Genomic DNA, 14,040 nt, shown 5'->3' with positions numbered 1-14,040 from the left:
GGAGGGTAGAGATGTAAAATCATTTAACATACTTGAAGAATCATTAGCTGAAACCACATAACTTATCATATAGGCTCCATAAATAACAGTTCTCTCTCTCTCTCTCTCTCTCTCTCTCTCTCTCTCTCTCTCTCTCACACACACACACACACACACACACATATGCTTTATGGTTTTGAAAAACTTTCCTCACATAAACTATTAGATATAGGTAGTGCATATGTCTCTACTTTATAGATGTTTATCAGAAAGGATAAGAGATTTTGTCATGTTCTAATTAATGATACAGCTAAAAATGGAAAAGCTTATATTCTGAATTCAAGTGTGATGCTCTTTCCACTAAAATAAGCTTCCTTCCTAAATATCAAATCAAAACATCACATTTTTGAAAGAAGGCCATTATTGGGAAAGAGTCTTATTTTCTTTGAACGCAATATTAAGCCCCAATGCTTTCAAAGGTGAAAGGTACTTGTTTCAATTTCATTGGGGAATGGATCTTGAGAAAAACAAGGACAATATATCTTTTGATGCTTGCCATTTGGTTGCTTTCCCATACATGTATGTGTCTATCTATACTAACCCAATGTAGAATTTTGCCATTATCAACTTGCAGCATCAGGTAACTAATTCAGTGAACCAGAAGATTTTCTATTTTTCCTCCCCTTCCACCAATATGTGGCAATTTTGTTTCAATTTTTTAAAATAAGAAGTGTTTTTTTTTTACTTAATTTGAAATTAAGTGAATTTGAATTCTTTTGAATTTTGTTTTTGATAATGATAGAACCAAACAATGTTTTTTCTTTAAATAGTTATTTTGATAATTGCTATAAATTGAGTGAAATCTTGGTTCATTTGCAACTTTTAACACTATTAGACTAGTATGGCATGACATTGATATATAAAAGGGTCAGGAAACACTTTAAGTTTGGAAGAAACAATAAATATTTATTTCTATGAGCTACCATGGTCAGACTTTAAAAACAGGTATAATTAGGGTGGCTAGGTGGCGCAGTGGAGGAACTGAGTTCAAATCCGGCCTCAGACACTTAATAATTACCTAGCTTTGTGGCCTTGGGCAAGCCACTTAACCCCATTGCCTTGCAAAAAACCTAGATAGATAGATAGATAGATAGATAGATAGATAGACAGATAGATAGATAAAGTAGGTGTTACTGATCCTGGAGATGTGGTTAGAAAACATAAACATAAGTGTCTCCAGCAGGGATGTCATTAAAACTGGTAAGGGCCAAACAGAGAGAGCTTCCTACTGGTCATGGTATAAAGACTCTGGTTATTCCTAAAAGAACCTAGCAATAGGCAAAAACCTCATCTGGGCCAGAAGAGACTATAATGAAGCATAAGAAAAAAGCTGAAAGACTATTATGAAGAAGTGGATCTATATACCCAGCAAGACGAATCACTGTGACCAGTTAGGATGCACAACACTGTTACAAGAAGACATATATTGTTAAATAGCCTGCTTCTTCACATATATTCCATATTTGGAGATATTCTCATTTGTTATCATTCTACTTCCCTATTGATGGTGTCTATATTTTTGGCAAGGGTGTCTGTGTTTTAGGGAGAAAGCTCTGATAAACATCCTAATGCTGGCATATAGCTGGCATTATACAAATGCTAACTGCTATAATAATGATAATAATAATTATAATTATTATTATTGTTAGGTGTTTTCCAAGGCAATGGGGTTAAGTGACTTGCCCTCAAGTCCTCCTTGACTCCTAGGGTCGGTGCTCTATCAATTATGCTGTACAGCTGCCTCTATTATTCTTATAAAATTATGCTACTCCAGTAAATAGCTCTGTTGAAAAGTTATGTATCCTCTTACTTTGTATTAAAAGACCAGCAGATTATTGGAGATTCACTTGCTTTAAGAGAACAAAGTTTGAACCTGGAATAACCATCTTCCAGGGGACTTTACCTCCACGTACAAGATGGAAGGTAACCCAAAAGAACACTGTAATTATCTGCAAAATGAAGATAACCTGTAAGGTCCTGTAAAGTCCCTTCTAATTCAAAAACTATGATTTATATAAACATGAGTTCTTATTTGATGAATATATGAGGAAGAGGATGTCTTGGGGCATATGCCTTTCCTCAGATATCGATCTATAAATTTATAATGGAAATTAATAGGAAATTAGGATTCAGTATATATTTTTTGCTTTACCATGCTTTACTGGCAAAATTTCAGAAGGTCTTTGTTCTATGCTGAAAAATATCCGTGTTCCCTGGACTATTTTTATTTGTTGTTCTAAATAAAATCTCATTTTACAAATCTCCTTATTTGACTTGGTTCTATACAATTGGATTGTTTCTTTGTACTGACAGACACTTTGCTGATAGTGATGATAAAAATGCTACTGAATGAGAAATCCCTTCTGATAAAAGTGCTTATAAATAGTGCAATGGGAAAAATACAACTAAAATTCAGGAGGCCTGAATTCTTCTCTGAGCTCTGTTGTTTACAATTGTTTTGACCTTAGAAAGTCACTTAGCCTGGTCCAGGCTCACCTGCTTTATATATATGAAATGAGAGATTGAATTAGAAAACCAGTTCTAAAGTCCCTACCAATTCTAAAATTCTATGACTTGTAGAGTAAATTTTATGAATGTCTTTTTGGAAGGATATTTCTTTATCTGTATTTGAATACTGTCCTCTGCTAAGCTCCCTTGGAAGCAAAAATGGAACAGCCTAAAGGGCATGGGCCAGAAAGTCAAGTATTTGAAGAAAATGCCAGAAATGTAGAGGAAATATTTAGTGACACAAGAGTCAAAATCCAGAAGGGCAAGATCACTTCATCCATAACAGCAGTGAGTTCCATATGGAAACAAATGACTACCTACTCTCATTTTTATAAATACCCATCACTCTTGAGCCACACTGCCCCCCAAAACCTTACTGATATTGCCAGTAATCATTCTTAAGTATAAGGGGTTTTCATAGTTTAAGGAGCTTCCTTGGTTGACAAAATACTTTAAATGCACTATCTCATTTGATTTATTATAAAATAGTTAAATGATAAAATATTAAAATGTCATCAGTTTTAAAAAATTCACATCATATTGAAATAACATTCAGATGCAGTAAAACAAAAAAGTATAGCAAGATTTATACTTTGTTGCAGCAGTGCCAGACACCTTGTTTGCGAACTTTATCATCCTTCAAATTTTTTGGTGCATAAATATTGAGTGCTCTACATTTGTGCTTATGTGAATATATTTTTCGAAAATCAATAAAGATGAGTAAATTTCTATTCTTTATGAAACTGACTTCCATTTCAATTAAGCTCTCTAATTCATGCCACCTCCTCCTCCAAGAAGCTTTCCTAATTCTCTTTTCCTAATTCCCTTCAACTTTCCTCTGAGGTCCCCTTCTAACATGTCATGGATTATTTATATATACACACACACACACACACACACACATATATATATATATATATACACACATATATATGTATATACATGTATATGTATATGTATGTCTTGCCTCTCCCTTTACTTTAAACTCTAAGAAGGCAAGGATATTATCTTATTCATCTTTGTGTTAACCCCCACAGTGAAGTGCACTATACAGATGTTCCCTAAAAATCTGGTTTTGAATGAAATTTAGATTCAACACAGCAATTGTGATAACCTTTTTTTACTTGTTAAAGTGAGAGCCAACCTTTCTAGGATACACTTGTGACTTCTTTTCTTTTCTTAATGGTTACACATCAATGCGAGACTATGTAGGCAGCACAGTCAGTTAATGGTTTACATAGATCACAAACAAATTTAATAAAAAGAGGAATAAAAAAGGCTACCCATCTTCCCTCACTGCTTTTATTTATAGCTTCAATAGTTGCCTGGTGTATATGTAGGAACTAGAAAGAAAGAGAAAACATAATTTAAAAGAGGGAAAAAGAAATATTCCAGAAAGTGTTATTAGACTGCAATGGCAAATTCTATCCATACCAATACCCCTTTAAAAAACACATCTTGGGAAATGATAAAAATTTATAAGAATGAGAACAACTGATAAACCATGCATGTTAAAAGGCAGTTTCAAGGGAAAAAAATCTAAGTTAACAAATATACAAAATGCTGCAAATTAATCATAATTTGAGAATTTCCAATAAATTAACATTATGCCTATCTATCAGATGGACAAAAAATGATAAATGTTGGAGGGACTATAGAAAAAAGGGCAATTAATATTAATGTTGATACAGTCGTTTCAGAAAACAATTTGGAAACCTGCCCCAAAGTCACTACCATTCTGGAATCTTCCGCTAAATCTCTTGAAAGACAAACATATATGCTATTGGTAGGGCTATGAATCAGTTTTTCCATTCTAGAAAGCAATTTAGAATTGTGCTATTAAAAAACTGACCAAAATTTACTCTTTGATTAAGGGATATATAACCTTTTAGATAAATAACCCAAGAATGTAAGATACAAAATGGGCCAATGTACATGTAAAAAATAATATTCATTATAAGACTTTTGCTGTAACAAAAATCTATAAAGTAAATATACAGAAAATGGAAATGACTAAACAAACTGTGGCAGATGAGTATAATTGAGTGTTACTGTGCTATAAGAAGCAATAAAGAAATATGAAAAATTCAGACCATCTTGGAAAGATGAGGAATTGATGCAAAATGAAGTAAATAGATTCAGCAAAACAAATACAAAAAGATTACAATATAAATAGAAAGGATAAAAAGTAAAATTAAGCAGTAGAAGTAAGCTAGGTGATACAGTGGTAAGATTTTGGGACCTGAACTCATTAATACTGGAGTTCAAATCTGACCTCAGACACTTACTTACTAGCTGTGTGGCTCTGGGCAAGTCATTTAACCCTTAGTTTACTCATCTGTAAAACAAGCTGGAGAAAAAAATGGCAAACACCACCAGTATTTTTACTAAGATAGCCTACAAATGAGGTCATGAAGAGATGGACCCAACTGAAACAATCGATCAACAAAAATAGTCTTGAATTATAATGACCAAGTTTTATTCCAGAAAAGAGTTGAGGAATAATAGTTGCTTTCTTTGCAGAAAAATAAGGTACCTTAGGAATAGGATAGTCCATCTACTATCAGACATAACTGATATGTTGGTTAATTTTACTAAACTGCAGAGCTGCTTTCCCCCATTTCAGATTTGCATTTATTAACTTTATTTTTATGCTGTATATTTTATCTTCCACATTAGAATGTAAACTCATTGGGAATAGGGAACATTCCAGTCTTTGGATCACAGTAAGCTCTTCGAAAGTATTTGTTAACTGATTGATTCATCAACATCTACTGGATAGTATCCCTAGATAGTGAATGGAATAAAAATGATGTGAAAACAAAGGATAACAGTAAAAATGAGATTTGTTTTATAGAGGAAAATCAGGAAAAAGGACAACAAAGCTAAACTCTAGCATAATTATTTCTGTCAAATAAGAGAAGCTGAGCTATCTAGTGGGTTAATGTTTTGAAAAATATCATATTGACAGCAAAAAGCAGAGCATCTCCCAAGAAGACAGATGGTGTGCCTCAAACTCTGTTAGACTGAGAGCCCCGGGAAAACCTTGAAAACTGAAGGGCTTAACATAAATATTAAAAAAGATTGTGTTTGTTTGTTTCCCTACCCAAACTGGAAAAAACTGTCATTTTTCTTCCCCAACCTTTATATTTTCAGTTCTATTTTCTGCATCTTTATGGTTCTACACCTACTAGAGAATGCTTCAATGTTATTATACTGAAGGCATGTACCAGGCTGACACCTTAAGGTATTACTATAAGAAGAACACAATAATGTTTATTAATCATTGAGGAATTGACCAAAACTGGGTTACCCAATGCAAAAAAACCCCCAAAACTATGAATAAAAAGACAGCAAGTTTTGCTTTTGATAAAAGATAAAGTATTCCTCCTTTGCTGGCAAAATTTTCCCTTTCTGAGTGACTATGAAGATATCTATGGTAATATGCTGGAGATAGGAAGGCTGAGAAAGTTGATACAACTGCCAACATTCTTTTCTGATTAATGGAAAACTAGGCCAAAATTGCCATGTTACCCAGGCAGTAGAATTTATAGGGTGCTGGGAAGCTTTGCCATTTAAAAGAAGAAAGAGTGTGTGTGTGTGTGTGTGTGTGTGTGTGTGTGTGTGTGTGTCAGACAGAGTCGTAAGGGGTAGACATCTTAGGTAGTCATTGGGATGCTAACTAGGACTGAATGGGACATGTACAAGCACTGCTCCATTTCAAGACCCCAAAGTATCTACTCGAAAAGGGGCAAAGAACACTTTCAAGGAGGCAGCTAGGTGGAAGAGTGGATAGACTCTGGCTCTGGAGAAAGGAGACCAGAGTTCAAATCAAGTCTCAGACACTTAATACTCATTTAGCTGTGTGATTCTGAACAAGTCACTTATCCCCATTGCCTTGCAAAAACCAAAAGGGAAAAAAAGAAAGAAAACTTCTCAGTTCAAATCTTGGTATTCTGGAGATTCCAAATCAACAGGTGAGAAGAAGAGGAAAAAGAGGAAATTATGTCTTATAATCCTTGTCACTAGCCACCACAATAGCTTTATGCTAATTGACAGGCTAAATGGTCAATGACATAAGTAGAAGTAAGAAGAAGTATTCAATATTTTTATGTACCTTCCCTACTCCTATCTAAACTGATGTCATCAAAACAAAATTCTTCAGTATATCCCTGGTCAATAAAGCCCACTAGTCTCCTAAAAGAATGTGTGCCTGGGGGAAGCTAGGTGGCACAGTGGATAGAGCACTGGCCCTGGAGTCAGGAGTACCTGAGTTCAAATCCGGCCTCAGATACTTAATAATTACCTAGCTGTGTGGCCTTGGGCAGGCCACTTAACCCCTTTGACTTGCAAAAACCTGAAAAAAAAAATATGTGCCTGTCTATTGACTTTGTTTTTGCCTTCACTCCTACTCTTACTTAAGTATAGGAACTTGGAACTGCAATGTCATTAATATAAGGAACCCAAATACAGAAATTCCTTCTAATGATAAAAGAACCATCTGCAATATAGAGTCTATAGAATTCCCTAAGGCAGTGAGGTGGTGCAGTGGATAAAACACTGGGACTGACTCAGGAAGACTCATCTTCATGACCTCAAATTTGGTCTCAAACACTGACTACCTGTGTGATCCTGGGTAAGTCATCTTTACCAAAAAAACCTCACACAGGGTCACTAAGAGTTTGAACAAAGGGATTTGGTCAGGGTCAAACAGGTAGGATGTTTCAGAGGCACAACTTAAACCCAGGTCTTCCTGTCCGAAGTCAGTTCTTTTTTTCACTAAACAAAGGGACCTCTCTGCCCCTATTTAATGTGTTATTTCTAATATTTCTTGTAAATTAATTAAAGTGTGGGTAGGGATCAATTAATTCTTTGTACTTGTATTTCTACTACTTGATTAACTGATTATCAATTTTGGTTTGAATCTAGGACTAACTTTATTAATTATATTTCATTGTTTTTCCTGTGTGAACTGACAAATTGATTTCTTTTGAACAAATGTTTGTAAGTCAAATAGAGCTTAAAGAGTCATTATTCCCTCATTTTTATATATAAGGAAGCTAAGATCCATGGAAGTTAAGTGAATTGCTCAAAGTCACATGGATATAATGATAAATATCAGAGATGGGGGTATGAATTCAGGTCATTTGCTATGCTCTTTCCATCACATGCTGAAATCCAGTCCCAAGTTCAAATTCTATCACATGGTCAAATCCACATAGATACCAGCTATGTGACCCTAGGCAAGTCACTTAATCCTATTTGCCTTGGTTTCCTCATCTGGAAAATAGGCTGGAGAAGGAAATGATAAATCATTCCAGTAACTTTGCCAAGAAAATCCCAAATGGAGACAACATTAAGTCAGACACAATTTCCATCATGGAGACAACATTAAGTCAGATACAATTTCCATTATGCCACACTCCCTCATTATTCATTTTTTTCAGTGGTCACATCATGCAAAGCTGATAGTGAAGGTGACTATCTGTTCTTTAAAAAATATCTTATGAGGGCAGGTAGGTGGGACAGTGGGTGGAGCACCCACCCTGGAGTTAGGAGTAGCTGAGTCCAAAACCAGCCTCAGACACTTAATAATTACCCAACTGTGTATTAAACCCATTGCCTTGCAAAAAAACCTAAAATAAATAAAAAATTTAAAAAAATATCTAATGAAATCTACAATGCAAGTTCAACTCTGATTTTCTGTTTGTTTTTAGAAAACATCTAGCTAACATTTCAATCTTATATAAATAGAATCTGAGAGCTGATAAGGACTTTTGAGAAGATCTCCTTTACTAAGATCAAGTTTTGATGCCAAAGAAAACACATTATTTCAGACAAATAAACTTTGTAAATCCAGTTTAGGACTCCTAATGAGTTGCTTCAAGTAACATCTTTGCTGATGATAGGGTGAAAAAAAAAGCAGATCAGATTTCTATTCTTCAGAACCCTACTCTCATAGGGTCTTCTTCCCCCTTGTTTTCTCTCTTCTCCCTTCACTCAACATTATTGTGCAGAATTAAGGATTCACCAAGGATAGAAATTCTAAAATTTCTCTCTCTTTTGTCTTTGAAGGACTTCTCAAACACTGAATATAATCCTGCCTCTTTGGTGATGATTTACTACCACTGTTAACTTTTCCACTGCTACCAACTGACATTATCCTCAGGGACAAGATGGACAGATCCCTTTTTCCTACAACATAAATGACTTTGCAAGTGTCAGGTCATGTAGTTACATAGGGTCAGAGAACTATATTCAGGCTCTACCTCTGACACAAACTGTAACTCTCTTAATGTCTCAGTGCCCCAGGGAATCTCACTACAAATACGAATTGTTTTTCATTTGTTTCAGTGGTGTCTGACTCTTTAAGACCTCATTTGGGGTTTTCTTGGCAAAGATATTGGAATGATTTGCCATTTCCCTGTCCAGTTCATTTTATAAATGAGAAAACTGAGACAAGCAGGGTTAAGTAAATTGTCTAGGGTCACTCAGAAAGTTAATATCTGAAGTTGGATTTGAACTTAGGTCCTTCTAATTGCAGGCTTAGCATTCTATTAAAGCTGCCTATAGGAAATTACCTACATGATGAAATCAGGGTGCAAAATCCTCAAAACAGTTTTTATAGAAAAAAAAATTTAAGATTAAGAGTTGGAAGAGACTAAATTTTAACTAGTTCAACCCACACATTTTGATACTGAAAAAGAAAGTGAAGCATGGAAAAGAGACATATCCAAAGTCACACAGTAAATGGTAAGAAGGTATTCTCTCTTCTGCACATTCAATTCTAAATGATTTCTATCTCTACAAATCTGCCACAGCTGAACAGTGTACCCAACACTGCCATGACAGAGGTCCTCTTCAAAGACATAAGAGCAACAACCAAAACAACATTTCTATCCCTACAAATTCTCTTCTGATCTTTCCTAATACAAATGTATCTATACACAGAATTGGAATATTATTTATATGGTGCTGCACAGCATTTGATTTTTTTTCACTGAACATTAATTAGCAAATGTTTCTCTATCTTGACACAGTCCAAATGGTGTGTTTTTAATAGCTCTTTAATATTCCATCATGTTAGCTTTTGAAGTCATTTCATGATCTCATTTCACAATCACTGGGCATTTGGGTAATTTCCAATGTTTCCTTATTATAAATAATGCTGCTGTGAACACTGTTTTGCACAAATGATAAGTTTTTTCATTGTATTTACTTTCTTTGATTTCATTTCCAAAAGTTAAAATGTTGAATCAAAGGCTATGAATAGTTTATATTACATATTACAGCACTGCTGTCCAAGAAGACTACACTTACCTTGCCACCTGCAATGAACAAATTTATCTGCCTTCAAACTCTTTCAATCTTTTTGAATTATATCATTTTTGGCTAGATTATTATTAATTATACAGAACTATAAAGTTTGCAAAGCATTAAAATTGCAACCCTGAGAGACAAGTGTCATTATTATAGATGAGGAAATTAAGTTTGAATGTGGTTATATGTCTTGCACAGGGTATCACACTGAGTACCTATCTGAGACAGTATTTGAACTCAGATCTTCCTGAATCCAAGTCTAGGACTCATCTCCATTGTGCCACCTAGCTATGGTATGGTAAATAAGCTTCCATTAAATACAAAGTATAAACTTTCTACTAAAATTCTACTATAATAGCCCATCCTTGTGTGAAGGTGATCCTGGATTCTTGAAAGTTATGCCAGAAGAGCCCAAACTGGCCAAGCTTTGAGTTATAACAAGTGATGGAATGACTATATATTCATGATCCAAGGATCAATGTATTTGTGTTTTGTGTGGAGAAGATTGAGAAGAGGAGTAACTGGTAATACATTTAGTTAGATCTGGAACTTGTTGAATGGATGAACTACAACAAAGAAACTTTAGTTTTTCCACGTCAATTTCATAGGAAATGAAGTATCCCCCAGGCAGAAATATGTTTGACCCCGTGAAGTTTAAAAATTATATCAGTGTACTTCCCACCAAGATGGCAGAGAGAAGACAGGCACTGTTCTAAGTGCTCCTGGTTCCCCCTCAAAAAAAAAAACATGAAAGAAACCTTTTTAACAGAAATTAGATCGACAAAACCCAGAAGAAGCTAGGAGAAGAACACCTACCAATAAGGTCTATATCAGGAGACCATGGATGAACTGGGAGCAGAGAGCAGAGAGCCAGTGCAGGGACAGCAGTGGGGGGAAGCCAGAGGACCCACCTTAGCAGCAGAAGCTCTGGTGAGTGGCGAATCCAAGGACCAACTTTAGCCATGGAATCTTTGGTGGGGGAATGGAGGTCTGGTGAGCCCCAGTCAACAGAGGGGTGAGTTTCAACACAGAGAGCTGCAGAGCAAACCTGGAAAATAATCAGCCAGGCAAGGTGCCTGAGCTCCATACCATTTGCTGAGCATTCTACCCAGAACTAACAGTAAACACTCACCCACCCAACCCCTCAGGCTCAGGTGTAGGCAACAGAGTGGCTCAGCTGAAAGGGAGATTAACTTCCTTCCCCAGTTCAAAAACAACTCAGACACTGCTGCTGAGGGCCTCAAATACGCCAGGGAAAGCAGCCAGCGCCTCCTACTGGCCAGAATCTGGAATTACTAAGTCAAGTAAACAAAGCCTCCAGGATTTTGAAAAGCAAACCTCTCAGGGCCAGTCCCACCCCTGCCAACACAAGATCCTAGGAAAATGAAGAAATGCCAGCAAAAGGGGGCAAATGGAGAAACGCCCAGAAGAAATAGATTCTAACCCAGAAAGATCTAGCATTTCTGAGGAGAATATGTATTGGTCTTCAGTCCAGAAAGGAATCAGGAAGGAGTTTAAAAATCAATTAGAAAAACTGGGAAAAGAAACTCAAGAAAAAATTAACACATTGCAAGAGAAAATTAACAACTTGTAACAAGAAAACAAATCCTTGGAAAATACAACTGGACGAATATAAAATGAAAATAATTCTCTGAGATCCTCAATTGAGCAAATGCAAAAAAGAAAATAATTCTCTCAAAACTACACTTGGGCAAATGAAAAACTTCAAAAATAGAATTGACTAACTGGAAAAGGAGTTGCAGGGGCGGCTAGGTGGTGCAGTGGATAAAGCACCGGCCCTGGAGTCAGGAGTACCTGGGTTCAAATCCGTCTCAGACGTTTAATAATTACTTAGCTGTGTGGCCTTGGGCTAGCCACTTAACCCCATTTGCCTTGCAAAAAAAAAAACCCTAAAAAAAAGAGTTGCAAAAGATAAATGAAGAAAATTCTTCTCTAAAAAAAAAGACAATGGAATCAGTGAAAAGTAATGACTTCATGAGAAAACAAAATTCAGTTAAACAAAACTAAAAAGACTGAAAAAAATGGAAGAAAATGTAAAATAGCTCATCAGCAAAAGCACTGACCTCGAGAATAGATTTAGGAGGGACAACCTGAGCATTATAGGTCTTCCCAAAAACACTAAAGAGAAAAAAAAAACGCCTGGACTTAATATTACAGGATTTAATGATGGAAAATTGTGCTGATATCATGGAGCCAGAAGGCAAAATAGTTATTGAAAGAATGTATGGGGGGGGGGGGTGGAGCCAAGATGGCAACAGGAGAGGATCTTCTCTCAGTTGCTCTGGAGCAAAATTTATAAACCAAGGACTCTAACTACATTTTCGAGAGACAGAACGCACAGAGGGATCCAGTGAGGCAATTCTCCAACCCAAGGTAACCTGGAAAAGAGCGGAAAGGCTTGGCTCCATGGGATCTGAGGGGTGGCCCACCAGAGCGAAGGAACTTCAGCCTCCCAGAGGCAGCCGCAGGATGCTAGGAGCTGCAGCTCACAGCAGTGGGGACAGTTTCCTGACCTACACCCCAGGGAGCAGCAGGCACAACTTGGGGGAACAACAGGGAGAACCTCTGCCAGAGTGAGCACATGAAGCCCAGCCCTCAGGGCACACAGAGAGCAGCATGGGCAAGGCAGTCCAGACCCAGGAAACAGAAGCCTCCAGGGATGAGCCCATTGAACCTAGGGAAGGGAGTGAAGAGACTGCAGAGCTCTGTCCTCTGCCCCTGGAACAGGACTCTGGGGTTCGGACAACATTCAGATCCTGATCGCAGTCTAGGCCCCCAAAGAACATCAGACCCCCCCCACCTCAGCCCAGTGGCAGAGGGGGATGCATATATTCATTCACAGACCAGGAGGGAGGACAGAGCCCCACAAACTGAGATCCTTGTGGGGGTGACCTAAAAGCTCAGGAAGCACCCCCCAAAAACAGGCTCAGGCTGGGAAAATGAATAAGCAGAGAAAAAAAGAGGATCACCATTGAGAAATATTTTGCCTGTGATCACAAGAAGGAACAAAATACTCAATCTGAAGATGAGGAGGTACAAACTCCTGCATCTAAAGAATCCAAGAAAAACAGAAATTGGGCTCAGGAAAATCAAGTGAGGGAGATAAGAAGAAAAATTGGGAAAAGAAATGAGAGATACAGGAAAAACATGAAAATAAATTCAGCAGCTTAGTCAAGAAGATCCAAAAAAATGCTGAAGAAAATAACATGTTTAAAACCAGCATAGGTCAAATGGATAAAACAGTTCAAAAAGTTGCCAAGGAGAAGAATAGTTTAAAAAGCAGAATTGGCCAGATGGAAAAGGAGATAAGAAAGCTCTCTGAGGAAAACAAATCCTTCAGACAAAGAACATAACTCAGGGAGATTGCTGATTTTATGAGAAATCAGAAATCAATACTGCAAAACCAAAAGAATGAAAAATTAGAAGAAAATGTGAAACATCTCATTGAAAAAACAACTGATATGGAAAAAAGATTTAGGAAAGATAATTTAAAAATGATTGGAATACCTGAAATTCATGACCAGGAAAAGAGCCTTGACATCATTTTCAAAGAATTATCGCAGGAAAATTGCCCAGATATCCTAGAAGCAGAAGCAAAATAGAAATGGAGAGAATCCACTGATCTCCTCGAGAAAGAGAACCAAAAAAGATAACCCCCAGGAATATTACAGTCAAGTTCCAGAACTCCCAAGTCAAAGAGAAAATATTACAAGCAGCCAGAAGGACACAACTATCATGGAGCTACGGTCAGGATCACACAGGACTCAGCAGCAACTACATTAAAACCCTTGCAGGGCTTGGAATATAATATTCTAGAAGGCAAAAGAGCTTAGAATGCAACCGAGAATCAACTACCCAGCAAAACTGAAGGTCTTCTTCCAGGGAAAAAGATGGACTTTCAGTGAACCAGGAGAATTTCAAATGTTCCTGTTGGAATGGCCAGAGCTGAACAGAAGGTTTGATCTTCAAATACAAGATTCAAGAGAAGCATAGAGAATGGAGGAGAAGAGGAAAATATGAGGGACTTAATGATGATGAACTACATGTATTCCTGTATAGAAAAATGACACTGAGAATACTCATATGAACATTTTCATTTAATAGAGCAGGTAGAAGGAGCTTTTATAGATGAAGCACAGGAGAAAACTGAAT

General features: G+C 36.7%; 1 protein-coding gene and 1 pseudogene across 3 annotated transcripts in view; both read right to left on the bottom strand.

Annotated features, from left to right (window-relative positions):
- KIAA1958 (KIAA1958 ortholog) overlaps nucleotides 1–14,040 on the bottom strand; it is a 250,101-nt gene that overhangs the window by 145,771 nt on the left and 90,290 nt on the right. The window lies entirely within an intron of this gene.
- The window catches only part of LOC141503377 (glyceraldehyde-3-phosphate dehydrogenase-like), a 32,163-nt pseudogene extending 18,123 nt beyond the window's left edge, over nucleotides 1–14,040 (bottom strand).

The sequence above is a fragment of the Macrotis lagotis genome, chromosome X (assembly GCF_037893015.1).
Source record: "Macrotis lagotis isolate mMagLag1 chromosome X, bilby.v1.9.chrom.fasta, whole genome shotgun sequence".
Taxonomy (NCBI): Eukaryota; Metazoa; Chordata; class Mammalia; order Peramelemorphia; family Peramelidae; genus Macrotis; species Macrotis lagotis.
This window is presented reverse-complemented; position numbering and strand designations above follow the sequence as displayed.